Source organism: Uranotaenia lowii, chromosome 1 (genome assembly GCF_029784155.1).
Source record: "Uranotaenia lowii strain MFRU-FL chromosome 1, ASM2978415v1, whole genome shotgun sequence".
Taxonomy (NCBI): Eukaryota; Metazoa; Arthropoda; class Insecta; order Diptera; family Culicidae; genus Uranotaenia; species Uranotaenia lowii.
The window spans coordinates 137,988,057-138,005,281 of NC_073691.1; the positions used below are offsets into that span (position 1 = coordinate 137,988,057).

The following is a 17,225-nucleotide window of genomic DNA, read 5'->3' on the forward strand; positions in this document are numbered from 1 at the left end:
ATGCTTATACTTAGAAATGAAAAGTGATGGTTCCTAATATGCGACCCTTTAATTTAGGTTACAATACCACGCAGCAAGCGTTTTTCGATTCGGAATCGCCAGATTGAACCAAACTCGAACAAAGGTGAAAAATTCATAGAGAAAATTTAGTAATATCTCTAACCTAGGTCAGTTTAAGGTGTAGGGACTAGCGGAAGTGAAAAGCTGGAATCTAGGCAGTACAATACAGAAGAAAGTTCACTAAACGTAAGCAAACGAATTATAATTTAGAATTTCTCTATTATAATTGTTATTAATATCGTAGGAATTTAAAACGTGTCCCGGTAGAGTTTCGAACGAACAAATAAAGGGAACGTTACGAATTTGACAGAGAACTTTCATTGTTACCGCGATCCGGAAGTAACAATGTACTTAAAGTCTACTCGTGATGAAATTATTGTGAATTTTAATAAATTTTTTAGAAATGTCGCTGGTGAACTGGCAACAAAACACAAACTTCCGACAATCTAGTACTTCACTTTTCTTTGTCGGAAGTCTTTCGGATGTCGGAAGTCCGGACTTCCGAAGTAAAGTTTAGTGCTGGCACGTTAATATTCAATTAACTTAATAAAATGTCTTCTGAGTATATAGAATAATTTTCGTAAGTTATCTCTCTAGCAAACTGAAGTTGCATTCCTACGTAATCTAGTTTTCAGTTTAAGTCAAATTTGGCACACATTCATCTAAATTATCGAAAAGTTATTCATGCCTCTCAGGGAACAAGTATCATCAATTTAATCTATTGAATGAGTGGTAGAAAAATAATGTTCAATTAAGCTTCTTACAAGCAAGGGATAATTAATAAGTTTTGATTGTTTTATGTATCGCATTTCAAAATCAACGATTTCAATAAACCAAAATTCAAAATGAAATCTGAGAGGGGATAGGAGTTTGCCAAATGTCCACGCTTGTCCACGGAGGGGAGTGGGGATCATAACATATTTTATAAACGACATAGTTAAATATATATGTCACTGAATCACATTCATAACTGGTCTTGTGATATATGTAGCTCAGTTGGCAAGTCGATTGCCTCCTGAGCCGTTGTCAGTGAGTTCGAGCCCAAGAGTAAACATCGAACACAGTTATATCGGATGAGTTTTTCAATAACTTTCCGGCAATTGGAATGTCTCGAATGGCACAAGCTTATTTTAAAAGATTTGATCAATATTTAACCATACCTTAGAAATTTATACACAAATTGATTGTTTTTTGTCAAGTACTGTCCTAAATAATTTGTTTCAAATAGTAAATACGTGGTGATTTAAAAATATCAATATAAATATCAATGAAAAAATGATAAAAATTGCATACAATAAGTTTATTTCGCTTTGTATAATTCCATCAAATTGAAGGTATAAAATTGTTTGAAAAATATAAAAACATGCAGGCAAACATTGAATTTCAAATTTTTTAAGCATCTTGACAAAATCAACTTTTTCCACCAGAGACATTTCTACCGCTGCGATTCAGTTTGATTCCTGTTCGAGTAAGTATCAAGGGCATGCATGCATTGTGTTGCTGATGACAGCCGTCAATCCATTCAGCCGTTTATTCTATGCAAGTGAATTGATTTTTTGGCTCTCGTTTGGCTGCTGGAGCCAGTTTTGTGACAGATTTTTTTTTCTATTTGCAACAGAAAAAAATGTATGCTCCCACCACAAGTGATGGTAACAAAGTGAGTTTTCCCTTCAGCGGGACACTATAACTGAGCTAGGTTGTTCCCGGGTGAAGAAGATTGATGGGAAAGTGATTGGCTGCAGGGCTTTCGTTGTAAGATTTGTTCTTTTTACGGTTTGGAATATTCACGAAAGATAGAGTTACTGTTCTTTTAAGTAACACAAGCATTGCAGCGGGAATCCGGCTCTGCAAGCTCAATGCTTGATTCGAGAAGACAATTTTGGATAAAGGTAAAATGTTCTTTGAGAAAAATAAAAAATTTCAGACAAATTCCAAAAACTACTTCACAGTGACTCAGCAACCCGTCGCCGTTTACAGTTGGACACTTTAATGCATATTCAATGTTTTATTCTCTGTTTGCATCGATGGTTTGGTAAAGTGGAAAAATAGACACATTTCAGCCACGTTCTCTCAGTTCTCTGTGCCATCTGCCGCCATCATCATCATCATCATCAAGGATCCAGCATCCAGTCCTAGCGCGAAATGGAGTGGAAAAATTGGCCCTGAAGACATCTCTAGGCGAAAGGCGATGAAGAAACGGGGAAGTTGTTTCTCATTTTTACGTACAAATAGCGCAGATGTTTTGATTTGTCACGAGGATTTCTTTTTTTCTTTTTTTCACTTTATCGAAGCTGTCATTTGCCTTCAGAGAATCATTGTTTTCCGCTGATTTTGATCCAGTTGAAGTAGTCTTTTCTGAGACGAAATCGAACGTTTAGAGTTGTTACGGTAACGATAATAAAGCGAAATTGATAGAATTATTATTGCTTTATATCATTTTGAAAATTTGAATGTTAAAATAAAAGCAGATCGTATGAGAAGTGAAAGTAAGTAAATTATAAAGTTTGAAAACAGGTTTAAAAGTATTAATTGTCGTGTGTCAAACTTAATTCTAGATGATTTTTTTTTGTTTATTTAGACGAAAAGTTACATACAATTATAATATAAAATAAAGTCAAGAGCTGGAACGGTAAAATTATTTCTGACGAATAACACAAAGTTCATGTACAGGGTCCGGCAATTGAACTGCTACTTCAACAGTACTTATTTCGTTGCACACGAAACAGTATTGAACGACCCCTCGTCAATTTGTTTACATTAAGTCTTTGCTATCATTGGGTGTTACTTTTGTAATTAGGTGTTATGATCACAAAGTGTGCAGAAGTTTTGTATACCTGGAGACCGGAAGCGCCAAAAAACGGTATGGTGGGGATCGCCTACTAACTGTGGTGACACCTGCCATTGCGAAGACTGTCAAGAAGCGCCTTAAGAGAAATCCTCGTCGTAATGCCACTAAATTGGCAGAGGATCTCAACATATCGGATCGAAGTCTCCGTCGGATCCTGAAAGATAAACTTCAAACCAAGCCGTACAAGATCCAAAAGGTTCAAGACCTTACGGTGAAGCAGAAACAAGAACGGGTAAAAAGAGCGAAGGCGATGCTGAAGAGGGCCGCGGAAGGAAGGTTAAAGAATATCGTGTTTACCGACGAGAAACTTTTCATCGTACAGCAGCTCGAGAATAAGCAGAACGACAGAACGACAGAACGACACGAAGCTAAATATACTGACTTGCTGACGGCCACCCGGCGACAGAAACCAGCATCGGTGATAGTTTGGGCCGGAATCACCCGTGATGGCCGGACTCCACTGATTTTTGTCCCTGAAGGAGTGAAGATCAACCAAAATACATATCGGGAACTAGTTCTACAGAATGTTGTCGAACCGTGGGCTCGTCGACATTTTGGTTCCAGGGATTGGGTTTTCCAACAGGACTCGGCGCCGGCTCACAAAGCGAAGAAAACCCAACTTTGGATTGCGCAACATTTTCCAGGGTTCATTTCGAGCTCCGAGTTGCCGGCGAGTTCACCAGACCTGAATCCTATGGACTTTGCTGTTTGGAGTATATTGGAGGCCGAAGTCTGCTCTAAGAAACATGAAGGTGTGGAGGTCATGAAGCGATATCTCGTGGCAGCGTGGGATAAAATACCACAAGAACACCTGCGGGCCTCATAAGATGCGTTCCTTGACCGTCTGCGGCGAGTGGTTAAACTCAAGGACGAACGAGTCGAACTTTACCAGTGAATTTTGAAAAAGTAATTTGTTTTCAAGAGATATTGAATGAATTTGAAATCAAAAGTTGTTGTTTTGATCAATTTATATGTTTATTTCAATGTAGCACTTCAATTGTCGGACCCTGTATGTTATAAACATTTTTAGTCCCTTGTTCCTATGAGATCTTCTTGTGTTTTTAGTTTAGGTATTGTAAACGTGTGAAAAGATATTCTTCGAGACAAAATCGTATTTAATTTCAACTGAAGATGGTTCCACAAGTGAGCAACTCTCGGGCTCGACGACAATATGTGTTCCAAGACTTCAGAAGTGTTCGTACAGGTATCACAATAAGGAGTATAGGCCCGTCCAGTTCGGAACATAAGATCAGCGTGAGGAATTTTTCGGTTTACTAGCAGATAGTGCATCGATTTTTTCAGAAGATGTAGATAAGTGTTTTGATACTTATGTTTCTCCAAACTTTCGTCCACTCTATTCCAGGATACTCTTCCAATACTTTGGGAATTTGAAGTTTGTCTTTCTACACATTGTGTATCACCGAAGCAGATGTTGACTCCATGATAGGATATCTGTCCCAAATAAAACGGCCATTTTGAGATTAATCCTATCCACAGCTGAGTTTGGGATATTCAATACAGATGCAATGAACCATAATCGAGAGGTCATGAATGTATTTAATACTATGATTATCTGACGACTACAAGCAGCTTCCGGGACAGGACAGGAGTTTTATACGGCAAAAGGAAGGGGAAAGGTAGCAGATATTTTCAAGCACATGAAACTGTCACAGTTCGCGAAGAAATATCTGGTTTGGCAAGCCATCTGTACCTGTGGCTTGAAAAGCAGCATTTTCATAGCTTCCGGGACTGTCAACCAAGAAATTTACGTGAAAGAGTGTTTGAATAAACGTCTGCTGCCTTTCCTGAAGAAACACGGTTGTTCCGTACTGTTATGGCCGGATTTGGCATCTTGATATTACGGTAAAAAGGCCATGGAGTGGTACGCCGCCAACAACGTGCAGGTGGTTCCCAAGGACAAGAACCCTCCCAACACGCCAGAGCTCCCCCGATTGAAAAATACTGGGCTATTGTCAAGCGGAACCTAATGCAGACCAAAAAACTGCTAAGGACGAGCAGCAGTTCAAGGCAAACTGGCTTTCTGCGGCGAAGAAGGTGGACAAGGTGGCTGTACAAAATCTGATGGCAGGGGTTAAGCGTAAGGCCCGGCAATTCGGATTTTGAAAAGCGGAAGCCTGTTTGAATATTTGTCTTGAATTTTATACTTATTAAACTTGAAAAAGAAATTTAATACGATTTTTTAAATAAACGATTTCACCGATTTACACGCGTTTTCCCTTGACCAAATTTTAACCGTATCACCCTTAATCCAGGTCTCACTGTATAAAAAACACATAAAATTTTGCATATATGCAGGGGTAAAAATTGAAACAACAATTTTAAAACTGAAATCATAAAAAACAAATGTTTGGATGGATGAAAATAAATTGTCAACCATTGCAATGTCAATTGTTGCATCTTACCTAATATAAGTTAATGATTTATAAAAATAGAAAGTTTGTAAATGATATCATTCAGCCAATCCGCCATACTAAATAAAGTTTTATGGCATCACAAATTTTGAACTTTGAGCTATTTGATTTGAGCTCGATATTTCATTGTTTTTATTTATAACTGTACGCACCGGAGTGTTTCAAATGAAGTATTTTGAACTTAAAATGAACTTAAAATGATGATTACGCCTAATATAATTAGACTTTTGGTATTAAAAAACGAGAAAAACCAATTGACACCACTGCTGGGTAGCCTAGCCTGCCTAGCGAGGTGTTGAATAACTACTTTTCATGCAATACTTCGCGAGGCATCAGCAGTTATGTCAATTAAATTTATTGTTTTTTAATGCCAAATGAGAAACGAAGCAATGGTCTTCTACAAAGTTAATGAGCGGAAAATTTCCCTTAGAGAATTCATAAACTGGCACAAGTACCATTAGCAGGCTCGGTTCCACAGATGAAACAAAATTGATGTTAATTTTTTAGTACAATATATTCCATTTTCCCAATCAAACCAAAAATTTCAAATTATCTTATGTAAATGTTACCTAAAAATTCTGCAAAAAGTCATGGACCCCAGACTCCATAAGTCCCCAGAGTTTGAGAAATTAAAAAATGACCCCAAATACATTCAGTTTAATGTGGTACACCTAATTACTCCGCCGTGGGTCAAATGATGTAAAACACTTTTTCCGCTATAACTATCTTGTTTCTCAACCGATTTCTACAAACTTACGAGTTTTTGAAAGCATGTAACGTGACTCAAATATACTTTTCAGATAATATTCAGGAACAATCACCTGTTTTAACTTAATTTAAAATCGAGCTGTATGTTGCACAGATGGGAATATGTTAGTCATATTGATTAAGATCATGGTCACAAAAAAGTAAAAAAAAAGTGGTGAAAACTCCGAGTATCTCAATCAATCAACCGACAAAGCTGTTCCAGTCTCATTAGAAAAAATTAAAACATTGGAATAGAAAGTAGACCTGATTCGTCACATTTTGGCATCTTAATATTTATAAAACTCGAAACAAAGAATTTTTGACGTCTGTTCAGAGGTAGCTGTTATTCGAAATTTCTATCATTTTTTTAGATTATTCAACCACTTTAATTCGGCTTTGCAAAGGATTTTGAGTATGTTAACGAACGTGTAGGAAATAAAACTATGTTCATAAGGAAGGCAATTTCATACCGATTCTAAGGACCGTATTCGAAAAAATATAACACTTTGTTTTGCGAATAACTTTTGAATACATGAATGGAAATTAATAAAATTTTCAGTGAAACTATCTGGTAGAGTAATGTTTACATGTGCAAATTTTTGTGATGCCCTGTCAAGTGGTTTTTGAGATAACGTCCAAAGAAAAAGTTTTTCGACTTAGATTCTTGGACAACACGTGCGCCATCTATTTTACAAATTAAGGCTTTTTTTTATTATGATTTCTGTTTCCTGAAGCTTGACTTTCAAAATAACTCAAAAAATTTTATATCGCCTAAGTTATAATAAATTTAGACAATTGTCCTTCTTCGGCAACCACATTTTTGACATTTTATCACTCTACCGCAGTTTTTGCGTTATGGCACGATTCTGGTCCAATTTAAACAGTGTTCAATCTTTGTGGGACCTTCTGAATTGCTTTGCAGGGAAAACGGTCGCATTTGGGGGTAGTCTTCTTCATATATTTAGTCATTCATCCTGCTAATCTGTATGAAACACTGAGTGATTTGCAGTTTCCACAGATCGTTAGCCTCTTCAAGTACTAGACATTGAATCTTTTAATTTTTTCCTCCTTTTTTATCCCCGAAAAATACAGGCAAAACTTGTCAACGAAAAGTTTATAGCTGGAAACCTGCCAGGTCAGTCAGGTGACCACTAAATAGTTTGTTTTGCTGTCCATTACGAAATTTTTCGAAATATTTCCCCTCTTGCATTCCAAATATTTTGCTCACGATTTTACCATTGTTTTTTGTTTATTTTATCTGTGCTAAGTTTTTCTACCTTGTACTAGTGAACCTGTATATAAGAGAAATGACATCTGAAACACAAAATTCCAATCGAGCAAAAGAACTGTCAAAATCGATTCCAATCGATCCGAGCATTTTGTCGCAGAGCTTTTACCTTTCTTATTGAAAACCCAACCAAGGAAGCTATTGTGATTGTTGTTTTAGTTCAATCAGATAATTTTAAAGCTGATCATATGAATTTATGATAAGGTGCAATTTTTTTCAATGCTTTGGTGAATCGTGTTCCTTGTTAAAAAACTAACTGACTATTAACGAAATTCAAGTCATTCATACCGTTTATCGCGATCCTTCGGGCATCGAGTTCAATGTTGTTTTGTTGGATTGAAGCCAGAAAACAGTGCTGAGGATTTTTTTGTACAAGATTTCGGCGATGTTGCCACATATTTTGTATTAAGAGGGATCAGATGTCGCTTCTCTTATATGAAGGTTCACTACCTTGTACAAATGAATCAGGCCTGTTTATTAGTCTGCTAGATTAAACAGTAAAAAAGTTCAACATTTTTATTACTTCCCAATCGAAATTTTCGGATTGCGCTTGATAGAACCTTTCACATTCCTTAACTTCATGGATTCAGTCATCTTCACTTTAATTAAAATTTCAACTCACTCTTGGATCCTTGAGGACTTCATAATAGATTAACCATGTAAACTTCAGTTGAATAACTGATTTCCTGCTGCTTTTGGGTCTCTCACTGGGACTTTTCTGGATTTTTCTCAATTCTGCCTAAACAATTTTGTCTTCAGTATTGGACGCGATCTTATAAACCACTTGAAAGATTGTCACCAAACTTTGCACACGTACACGTTACCTTACCAGGTAGCTTCACTGAAAATTGCATCAATCTTATTCATGCATTCACAAGTTATTCACAAAAAAAAAATGTCTCGGTGGTCGAGTGCTTAGCGTGGTAAGACAGTAATCGCTGGTCCGCGAATGGCATGGGTTCGATCAAATGAACTGATGAACTGATGAAATGAATTTTTTATGTCGATATAAATTTTGGATAATTATCTTTGAGTTGAAAAGTATGATAATATTGGTAATGTTAATTAATTTTTCTTAAGTAAAATGTAAAAAGACGCAATTTGACATGACTTTTGAATGAAATTAAGGAAAAAACAATCACAGAAATCCATCACAGAAAGAATTTTATTTCGTCAAAACACAGATTTTTTTTCGGCAACCTTGGCTACTGGGTGTTAAATGTTAATCTCAAGTTGTCCACTAGATCGAGTCGATTTGGGGTCATTGATTAATTTTCCAAACCCTGGACTCTAAATAGCTACGTTTTGATTCAATACTCATCCGTGATATTTGAAGAATGTCATTCCAAGAATCTTCACGCTATCTCCAAATGTCATCCAATCTGCATGGGAAGACTAGAATCAGCTCCAATTTAAATGAAAATTATTTTCCGTGAGTTAAGAGTGGCACCAGAACATCGCTCAAAGCTTTCAAAAGCTTCTTGATGAGAGGAAGTTTTCATTCATCAAGCAAAATGATAGAAATATCATCCGCGTAGGCCACCACCAGTTCCAAAGGATCATTACAAATGGAAAGGAGTTGTTCAAGGAGAGATTGAAGGAAAAGGACGAAAAGATGCACACTCAAAGGATCATAATGAGAATTTTTGAGCCAGCCGAAGTCATTAATTTATCAAGCAGGGACACCAAACCAGGGTTAAAACGCATGCTTCTTTAGACATTCAAGAGAAAACGTTCGTCCACTCGATCAAAAGCATGATCCAAATCAAATGATATTAATCTTACTGAACGGCGCCGCGCCGGGGAGGGATAAGGTGACTGTTCAAAATCTGATGGCACCCTTTATAGTAGGGGAGAGTGAGGTATCGTGGGCCATGGGGAAACGTGGGCCACTTTTAATATCTCAGCTGTGTGTTGAGATAAAAATCTCAAACCAACTGTCATCGTCGTCGCTTTGTGTGAGCATATATTTCTATGTGTTGTTGACTGAAATACGTATCATATGCTTCTTTTATTTATCTAGTTAAAAAAAGTGTGAAAAATTTACTTACATAATTAAAAAAACACCCGCTAATTTCATCGATGGGGATCCTAAAGTACACAACAAAAATATGCTCATACGCTTATGATCTTAGTTTTGTCATGATCTTTCACGTGGAAAACGAATTTTTGATGAAACATCAATAAGTCACACAAACGCAACCAATTTGCAAATCATAGCTTGTGGGGAATCGTGGGCCACACATCTTGAATCACCTTTTTTAATGTTTTTATACACATTCAGAACTTAAAATACGTTTTTCTGTGAAGTTTTTTTATGCCAAATGAAGAGTTAAGAAAGATATTTTGTCCAACCTATAAATATAAAAATTTTGCCAAAATTTTCGCGAGCCAGATTTTGGAATCTATGCGATCATACACAGCTCTCTTTTTTATTTTATCATCTGAAATTGCTTTAAAATAACGAATTGAATTAGGAAAACACAGTTTTTGGTCAACTCATTAACTTTGCATGTTATTTGGTCAATTTAGATTTGGTGGCCCACGATTCCCCACCATTTTTCAAATCCAAAAAATATTGCTTTTTTTAAACAGTCAGAATTTGGGGAAAATAACTTATTAAAAATTATAAAAAAAATACCTTATGATACCTTGAAAATGTAGAAAATCATACCATTTTTTATTTTCATTTTATCTTTATAATAAAGAAGTTATGGAACAACGAAAAAAAGTGGCCCATGATTCCCCACTCTCCAATAATTTTTTTTTCACAAATTAGAAAAAGCTTTTTATCAAATCCATAGGTACCAGCAATTGCACAAAGTTCAGATAGTATATAAGTAGATTTTGTATTTTTTGTGCCCGGGCAAAGATTTCAAAGAATGTTTTATTTTGCTTTTTTTTTTAAATTGCTCTATTTACGAAACCCCCAGAGACATCTGGTAATAGTGTTAGTTTTTTGATAAGGAAAAAAATAGTTATGCAATGTAAGTATTTGAAAGTTGCAAAAAAAATTTTAAAATGCTTCTCCTAAAATCAAAACGGATCATTTTTATATTCATTTATTTTCGATGATCTCAAAAGCTCTAGAAAGGTCATTACAAACAAAATGAACTCATCCACCATGAACTTGATTTCCAGCAATAACTTTCACTAGAAACGTGCTCATGGCAAGGCTTTTCCGTTCTAGACATAGAGAATGATAAATGTGCAACCTGTTTAACAGTCTGAGAATACCTCGTGGAAATGTGGAAAACCGAACGTTGTGTGGGGCCCAGGGAACTCACTCTCACAACATTTATCTCAGGATTGTCTATCTCTTTCTGTTCCGAATGGGTACCACGTTGGGTCTTTCTTGTAAACCGAAAAAGAAAAAAAAGGCAACACATCCGGGTAGGGATGGAAAAACAGCTGGTCGGACCAAAAACGTTGCTGGTTCGTTCTGAGCCGAATCAGTGCAGTGGGTGGGTTGAAGGCTCAGTGTCTATTCATAGTAGACGCATCGACTACTCACCAGTTACAATTTTGAGATTACCAACTGCTATAGTCTACGGTGGCACGGCATGCATGCAGTAACTGTCCCGAGTGCGGGAAATCTGGAAGGTGGCAAATAAACTTGAATTATGAAAAAATTCTACAAGGAACGATAGATGAATCAAATCAAGAAAATCGAAAAATATTTTATTCGATGAGTTTCGAACAGCTTACTGGTAAAAAAAGGCTATTCGACAAAACTAAATATATAAACTATAAAACTTTATAAATTCAATAAGTTTTGTGGTAATTTATGTAGTTTTTCTATTTTTTGGCAAATATTTATTGCTTAATTTCAGTTAAAAATAAGTGAAAGGAATCGTGTAACATAATCACAGATACATTTAAAAAAATCTTGTTAAGTGGTGAATATGAGCTTATTTTCAGGATTTGAAAAGTTCACAATTTTGAATGTAAAAAAAACTAATGCTTAGAAATCAAGTATTCCTCTGGATTCCATTCAAGCGCCTCTCTGCAAATGTCGTTCTTATCTTTTAGCAGCGTGTGCCCAATCCATCTGCACTTACGTTCCCGAATCTCGATTTCTAGCGCCCTTTGATGACACCGCCGATGTAGTTCCTCATTCGATATTCAGTTGCCAGGCCACCAAGCGCGGCTGATATTCCGCAGGCCGCGGTTTACAAATACTTGCAGTTACCGCAAATGTGCACCAAGTTTCGCACACGTACAGCAATACGGATTTGACATTTGAGTTGAAGATTCAAATTTTCGTCCGTAGAGATACTTGACGTAAGTGCCAGATGTTGCGGAAATTCGCAAATGTAAATCTGGCGTTTCTGATCCGGGTTTCGATGTCATTCCTGGTACAACCATCAGGCGTTCTCTGGCTACCAAGGTACTGGAAGCACTCAACTTTTTCAACTTGTTGAGCTACCATGAACTTGGAGGGATTCCTATGTTGATCTCCATCGACTTGGTCTTTCCAACATTAACTTTGAGACCTGCTGCCTTGGAGCTTTCAGTGAGGTCGTCGAGTTTGCTCTGCTTTTCCGGTTGTGTTTGGGCGAGTGAAACAATACCGTCAGCAAGATCATGGTCGTTCAGTTGCTCCATTGTTGAAGGATTCCACGCCAATCCTCGGTTCGGTGCACAGTCGATAGATCCAGTCAGAATCCTATCCATCCATGTGATAAGATACATCCCTGTCTCACTCCAGCAGTTACCGGGTTTGGTTCGGACAAGACATCGTCCTGCAAGACCTTGCACGAAAATGTCTCGTATTGTGCTTCTATGAGATGGACTACTTTCTCTGGGACTCCTCGTCGCCTTAGAGCAGCACAGATGTTTTCATGGTTAAGTCGGCCGAATGCTTTTTCGAAATCAACAAACACCAGTAGAAGAGATCCCTGGAGTTCGTTCATTTGATCCAGTATGATTTATAGCGTTGAGATGTGGTCGACACATGATCATACGGATCGGAATCCATCTTGTTGCCGTCGGAGTGTAGCGTCTATTTTCTCCTGGATCCTGTTCAGGATCACTTTGCAGAGTACTTTGAGGGTTGTACAGATCAACGTTATGCCTCACCAGTTACCGCACTCTGTCAGGTTACCTTCCCCGGAACCTTTACGAGGATACCCTGCATCCAGTCGGCCGGGAATGTCGCAGTATCCCAAACGTCAGCGAAAAGACAGTGCAACATTTGTGCTGACAGGGCAGGGTCGGCTTCCAGCATTTAAGCACGATCCCAGGTGCTTTGTTGGATTTCATGTCTTTGATTGTCGTTTCTATTTCAGCCCGCAAGAGCGCTTCCGAATTGACGCCATTACTGTTGGCGCTTCGAGCCGCGGGTTATGTTGGCCTTCGCTATTCGTGACTCGGGAGAGTTGTTCGAAGTGCTCAGTACATCGTTTGAGCTGATCTGTTTGATCGGTCAATAACTGACCTGCTCGGTCTTTTAGCGGAATTCTTGCATTAGTCCTTGCACCAATAAGGCTGCGAGAAATGTCATAAAGTAATCGAATATCTCTATCAGCGGCGACTCTTTCTCCCTCTTCGGCTAGGGAGGTTGTGCAGGTTCTCTTGTCTCGTCTACAAACAAGCGGGCGGCTGTTTTGGCTGGCCCGGTACATGCCTGTTCAATTCCGACTTTCGCCTTTCTCCGATCATCGACCATTCTCTAAGTTTCATCCGACATCCATTCACTTCTTCTTCCACAAACTTTACCGAGAGTACCATGGCTCGTCGTGATAAAGGCTTTCTTGATTCCACACCACTGTTCTTCGACTGTTCCGTCTGTCGGCAATTCCGAGGCTCGGGATTCTTTCTGTGCAACGTATGCCCTTTTCACCTCTGGAGTCTCCAACCGGCGGACGTCGTATCGACACCCGACTTTCTCCTCTTGCTGTTGGACACGCGCGACTCTCAGTCGTATCTCGCCCAGGACGAGGTGATGGTTAGATGCAATGTCTGCGCTTCTGCATTAAGGAGGCTTCTTCTCCATGATCAGCTGATGCAGATGTGGTCAATTTGATTTTCTGAGGAAGAGCGATCCACCGATCACCATGTTGTTGTTACCAAAAAATTCTACAAAATGGTCGGAGTCAATCTTTAAGGTTCCGTGTTCGAAATCTGGCTACGATTATTCTTTCGTTTATCGGTTCCCATCTAATGAGGGCCGCGTAGGCCTGCGGGCTTAACAGAAATCCAACTCCTCGATCCCAAGTAGCGTGTTCTCCTCGTATGCCAGAGTAAAGCAGGACTTGCCCGGACTGAGTTCTTCAGAGTTAGGCCAACGGACTTCGCTCAGTCCCAGAATTTCAAGCTTAAGGCGACTAGCTTCTCTAGCAAGTTGAGCCAGCTTATCTTGTTGCGCAAGGGTTAAAACGTTCCAAGTTCCTATTCGTGTCCGTGTTTTCATGCTAAAAGTCGTCGCCAAAGTTTCAGGTCGGTCATTTCTTTCGGATTCCGTAACAATTTTAGGAATCGGGAGCAGTAGGTTGTTAGCCTAAAGTCCCTATCCCACGATGGGTCTGCCATCTTGGACTTAGCTGGCGGGAGACGCATTCCATAAATTCAGCCGCTGGCTGCAAGCAAGACGCTGTTTGAGCCGTCCCTGACCTGGGGAACAGACGCGTGCGGTCACCTTCTCAGTCTGCATGCGACCAAAGCACCCACCGGGGATGGGTACCCGATCTCCGCTTAGGTTAATCGCATCCCAGCCGGCACCGCGGGGAGGTAGATATAGGAGTTGTGAATAAGAAGTGATGAGGAACCAAAAACGTTCATTATTTTAAATGAATCTTTAAATCAGTCAAAATTTAGCTGACATAAAGAGATTTCATTATTCGAACTGGGATGGTCCCGATCTTTGTTCAAAAATGCCATCTTTTTTTGCCATTCTTTCTTTCGGCTCGATTTCCAGACGCCATAAAAATTAAAATGATTATTTTACTCTTCGCTAAAAGATAGTGAACATAGAGACGATTCCAAAATGATATAATATAAGGAAATCGGTTCAGTTGTTTTGAAGATACAGCCAAAATAGTAATCCGAGTCTATATGACCCTAACCAGCTAATTGTCCTTTTTTTTAACCGCAAAGGAATGTGAAAGACAAACGGACATGGCGTGCATCGCTCTGCCTCGGATGTTTTTTTTAAATTGATCAAATAATAGAAATAGTAATTAAATAAGGAAATTTTTTGTTTTGTGATGAATGTTGAGACCAATGTAGAGAAATGATTCCAACTGTGTAAGTTGAAATTTCAGAGAATATGAAAATTGATGTTAAAAACATGCGAAAAAAATTCGCCTTGTCTCCCGGTAGGACTTGAACCCACATCTTTCGCCTCTCCGGCCAGGGACCATGTATTAACATTCTACTACAGGAGACAACCTGGCGTAAGAAAGTTATAGAAATAGAAAGTAATAGAAATATTACTATTACTTTATATTTCTATAACTTTTATACGCCAGGTTGTCTTCTGTAGTAGAATGTTAATACATGGTCCCTGGCCGGAGAGGCGAAAGATGTGGGTTCAAGTCCTACCGGGAGACAAGGCGAATTTTTTTCGCATGTTTTTAACATCAATTTTCATATTCTCTGAAATTTCAACTTACACAGTTGGAATCATTTCTCTACAAAAAAGTTTCGCTCATATTCATCATTAGAACAGATGACAGGTGATTTTTTTTTTGCATTTAGATGCCGTCATTTCTTTCGAGAAAAGTTGAATAATTGCAAGAAAAAACTCCTATAAATTTAAATTTTTGATTTTCGACAAATTCACGTGATATAGAAAACACAGAAGGTCCACAAATGTTAATGGACCCATTAAAGTTTTAAATAAATAGACAAGCATTTTCAGAATGTTGAAAAATGTTTGTTTAGTGCAATACTGAAGGTGGCCTATCTTGCCTGCTTTGCTTGTTTTGGACCCAGTTTTCATTCAGGTCATATCCTAGCTTCTTCAAATATTTCATTTGGATCACCGTTGAGTTGAGAAACAGCATGCTTTCGCGATAACTAGAAAATTCGGACACCATACGCAATGAGAGTTCAAAAACTGTAACTCAATTGTTCTCCGCAGCTGTTCGGGTTCGGGTACCCATCTGAATCTCCCATCGCCACCCACCACCCACTATGTTAGAATGTTCTCCGTTCCGTGTGTTTTTGTGTGTCGTCGGGTTGCACGAGGAGAAAAGTAGCTTTTGCATCTTTTCCGGTGAATCCTGCTGCCGCCATCCACCGGATCCCGCCGCGGCATCGGCAAGAACGACGACAGATGATACAGGTTCTAAGCAGGGCTTAGTCGGCTGGAATGGAGAACATCATCTTCCTGGTACCCAGTCGTTGTCGGATGGTTGGCGGGCTGACTGGTTGGCCCCTGTGCTGTGTGTGTTCTGTTCGTCATCATCATCATCCCTTCATCGTCGTCGTCGGTGGCCGTCGGGTGTCGTTCGAGGAGACTGTTGAGCTTCCTGCTTGCTGCTAGACGCTTTCCGTTACTTTGCTAGCACCAGCACCAGTCAGTGTTTGTTGGCAGGTCACCAGCCAGTGAGCTGCGAGCTTTCGGCGGACAATGTTGCGACCTTTTGAACTCTCCGCTCTACTTTTGGCCGTGTTCGTGCTTCTCGTCATCGTTGATTCGGGTTTCGGTTTGCTTCGTCGAAGGCTCTGCTGAACGTGGTGCCGTCTCTCGGTCAGTGGGTCCAGTTCGAGTTCGGGATAACAGTGGACAGCCCCAGTCTGACCCTCGGCTGCTGCTTGGATTAGCCAATCAACTTCCGGTTTGGCGGTTGGTCCGTCGGCTTTCAGAGCGGTTTGTGTTGGATTTTGCACCTTTGGAGTGATTTTTTCCAGGAGGCATTTCAGGAACGTTGCAGGCGAAATGCTGCTGATGGAGGGCTAACAGGCTTTATGTCCGAGATTTTTTTTTTCTTATTTGAAGTAAACAAGTTCAATCGGATGAAAATTCTGACCCATGTTTGTGCTTCGACCGGACACCATCCGCATCTGACGTGTCGGTCTGTTTGTTCCCACGATGGTTCGTTGACTCGATGACGATTTGTTTGCGAAGCTAGAACTCCAGGCGTCAATGCGTGTGTGCAATCTGTGGAAGGGTGTGAGAAAATTGCATCCATTAACGGAAAATACGATATTACGGCGAAGGGGGTAGTGAAAATGTGCGCGCTCCAATTAGAGGCCCGTGATTGCTAGGCCGATTCTTTTTTGTTGCTGCTGCTATCGTTCTACAGCCTCGGTGATCCGGTTGTCGAGATTGGGTGCTGATTGGGCAGCTCGAAAGCTATTGGGGCAGTAAATCAGTTTAAAATTGGGTCGCTTCACAGTAAGAATCCCAATGATGCTATTTCCACTGTGCGTGTGTTTGTGGGAGTGTTTGAAAACTGACCAGCAACTGGTGGGTTTAAAATGCTGATTAAGGGAGCAGTGATTAACATGATTGAAAAGATCAAATGGTGCTATTTGTCGAATCAGCCGTAAGAGAAACCATTCATTAGGTTGCAACCGGAAGTGATTAGTGCAATTGATTCTGGGGAAAATGGGTGCAATCGATTTGAAAAACTATTATTGTAAATATTTGAAAAAAAAAGTGAATGCAAATAAAGCTAATTGTGTGATCTCTACTTAATCAAACATGTTATGTGTTATTGTGTCATGTTTGTAAGCCGATTGAAAAAAAAAATCAATGTCCCTCAATCTCAAAATTGATGTCCAGTGTTTCGTATTGATGTTAAAAGTGTGTGAAAGTCGTTCGTAGTACTTCGGCAAGCAGAATTTGTACACATCTGAAGATTATAACAACGAGGAGTTCTTAGCTATGGTACGTTGA

General features: G+C 39.2%; 1 protein-coding gene across 3 annotated transcripts in view; it reads left to right on the forward strand.

Annotated features, from left to right (window-relative positions):
* Positions 1-15,708: 15,708 nt before the first annotated feature.
* The window catches only part of LOC129740259 (dopamine receptor 1), a 708,993-nt gene continuing 707,476 nt past the window's right edge, over positions 15,709-17,225 (forward strand). The window contains exon 1 of one of the 3 annotated variants that reach the window (XM_055731865.1): positions 15,709-17,216. The gene's annotated coding sequence lies outside the window, so the exon portion shown is untranslated. The remainder of the gene's footprint in view (positions 17,217-17,225) is intronic. The other 2 variants (XM_055731866.1, XM_055731867.1) reach the window with 2 other exon arrangements.